A 3,190-nucleotide genomic window follows, 5' to 3' on the forward strand; every position below is an offset into this window, starting at 1 on the left:
GCTCTTCCCCCTCCATCACTCACTACCATTTACTCAGTCATCGTCTGCTTGGTTACAAAGCAGCAAAGAAACAGCTTTTTTCTCTCCTTCAGCAAACAAAACTAGTCAGGGGTGTAAATGTGAAAACAAGCCTCCACATCTTCTGATGCTGCTGAGGGAGGGCTGTGAAAGCCACACATCTCGTGTGGCACCGTGCACAAAAAGCACAGTGAGTTCACTCTGCTACACAGAGTGAAGAACACTTTGTACTGAACCATATTAAAACCTACAATATTGCTCCAATGTGCATGTAAGTTGAAGGGCGAGTCTTCATCAACCTCAACAGCTGATGCCAAATCACTTAACATAAAGTTCAATACCTTCCAATATCCAACAAAAAGCAAATTATTGTTATAATAAAATATTGTTGTATTGCTTTTTATCATTGTTGCAAAGAAAGGGGGGGGTTATTTGTGTAGAATCAAGTGCAAGTTTTATGGCTTAGTGAAGCTCTTACAAAATTTTTTAAGCACTTGTTATGGATGAGTTGTTATAAACACTATATAAAGAGGGGGTGGAGGCTTTTTTTTTTTTGCAAACCCGAAGCTTTGTGCTTTGAAACCATCTATATGCAATTATGACCAGTATGAAAGTATTTCATGATGAGAAGCCACAGACAGCTGATAGCTTGTAGGTCTTACAGAAATGCCCATCACCTAAAGCAGAAATCAAGAATTCCCCCAAGTTCCATCATGTTTCCATTCAGTAAAGAAAAAGTATTTACATTTCATAATGGAAACAAAACAGAACACTCTTTGTCCAGTATTGACTACTGGGAACAAAACCAGCATTTCCATAAGGACAGTTGAGGAGCTCTGACAGAAATCTATACGGTGAGTACACTATACTCTATGCCAGACATGGTCCGTAACTTTAAATAGCCCCTGGCTGACATGGCCTGAGATGCAGAGAGCAGATTGGAAGATCCCAGGCTCTGCACACGGAATGAAGACTATCAATTATTCCATTTTTTAAAATGCTTATACGTGCATTATCTTGCAGCAACTGGCTTAGGCATTAAAACCTTATGGCAGTATTTTATTTTGTTCAATGCTGCTGTGCTGTCTGTGTGAGGCCAAATCTGTCCCTGCACTCTTTTGGACCATCATCAGCCACCCTGGCTGAGCTCTCCAGGATTTGGCCTACTTAAGTTTTTCCCAGCGGCTACTTCAGCTTGGCAGAAATGCAGAAGGCACTTTGCTAAATAGCAACACTCTGAAGGAACATAAATTAATAGTCAGGAAAAGTGAAAGTCCTTTCACAGTAACACAGCCTTTCTCTTCGCTTGCCAGGCTTTCTACCTTTCAATGCTAAATGCTATATAACCCGCATTTTGACGTTACACAATCATAATGTGTACTAATTTGTATTTATAATTCTAGCTGTATTCACCAAGCCCCCCCTGCAGTCTCACCACTTGGCTACTGTGAAGGAAAAACCATATTCCAAGAACTCAGAGGGTTTTGGTGTTGTTGCTGTGAAACTCCAGCACCAGTCATCATCTTCACAGGCAGAAAGTATGAGACTATTGCATTTCATTAGTGTGATGGACCGACTCAGGGAGTGTGACAAGGGACAGCAGTGATGGCAGCACAGGCGACACAGCTCAGACACCGCCTGCTGCCGCTCCTGCTGCAAATGATCCAGAAAGCAAAACAGCCTTAACCTGATTTCTCAAATCAACACACGCCAAGCACCTTTAACTCTCCTGATTTGAAGGTAATGGCAGTACACTGTCCTTGCTATAGAAAAGGAAGAACCACTTGGCTCCTCTTACAGCATCAAGGGAAGTTCTGACAGCCACAGCAATGCCCTTGGCCCATCCTCTGTTTCAGGGTTTTTTTCACCAAGTTTACACTGCATTTACAAGGCTTTCTCTGATGTCTTTGCACACAGCAGCCAGACAGCTTAGCAATGAATTTAGGCCACGGTGAAATGGATTAGCTAGCTGCAAACTCTTTATAGCCCATGGAACTACTGGTTGTAAATGGCATTTTTTAAAGATTTCAGATACGTTCCTAATTAACTTATAGTTCTTTTCCTGTCTCGCATCTTTCTTCCCACTAAAATTTAAAGAGAATGTCAATAGTACCTGAAGGTGATGGTATACAGTCTAATCCCGATCCTTTCTCCCAAGCTCACAGCACCTCACTAGACCCATTTTGAACTTTTTCCATTTCTGAAAATGTTTAGAAACGATTATGTATTTTATTAAATATGGAAGAACACAGATGTTTTTCTTCACTATAAAATAGAAAGTACTTTCTCATTCAGAATGTTTAAAAATCACAGCTAAAACAACACCTGAGATTCACGGAATTTTTAATACACTACATGTATGCACCTGCTTGCATATGGCAATTCTCATGCTGCTTGGGACCTGCTTATCGGTTTAATTTTAGTTTGTCCAGTGTGGAGTCAGGAGTTGGACTCGACAATTCTCGTGGGTCTTCCCCTTCAGGGGAAGACTCAGGATCTTCTATGATTTTATGACTCTTTGTTCCTGGACTTTAAGTCATTCACTAATTTCTAACCAACTGCATATAGGACTGTTTAGTAGCACATAGAGAATACAGAGTACAGTCTCAATACAGGTTATGAACTTCACTTTTCAAAAACAACCTGTAATTAATGAATTTTACTTTGAAAATGCTGTCATCACATTTCACAGATTTTTTTTTCAGTATGCATTAAGGTACCTTTCCTTCTAAGTTGCAAAAACTGGCTGCAGAGCTGCTTCATGTTCTTTTTGACACAAAACATTTTTGATTCAGATTACTGTTTATTCAGATTTTCTATTAAGGATAATATTATCCCAAACAGAATATTGAAATAAAATTATCTCTCTATGTAACAATGCAGATGCTTGATCACTAGGACAAAAATAAAATTAAGAAACGGATGTTTCCTTTTAACTATCAGCATTTATTAGCTGAACTGAAGCCATCTTTAGCAGTTGTGCTCAAAGCTGGCACTATAGCTGTATCGTCCTTGTCCTAAAGCACTCATGACCCAAATGAAGAGGACAAACCCATGGCAGAAGTCAAAACAAACAGTAAAAGAATAAAGGTTTAATGAGACAGAGTTGGATAATGGTGTCTGCCACTAAAGCCATGTCTTCCAGCCTCCCGCCCAGCCTCTCTTGCATCCG

This window comes from Buceros rhinoceros, unplaced genomic scaffold (genome assembly GCF_000710305.1).
Source record: "Buceros rhinoceros silvestris isolate BGI_N320 unplaced genomic scaffold, ASM71030v1 scaffold13097, whole genome shotgun sequence".
Taxonomy (NCBI): domain Eukaryota; kingdom Metazoa; phylum Chordata; class Aves; order Bucerotiformes; family Bucerotidae; genus Buceros; species Buceros rhinoceros.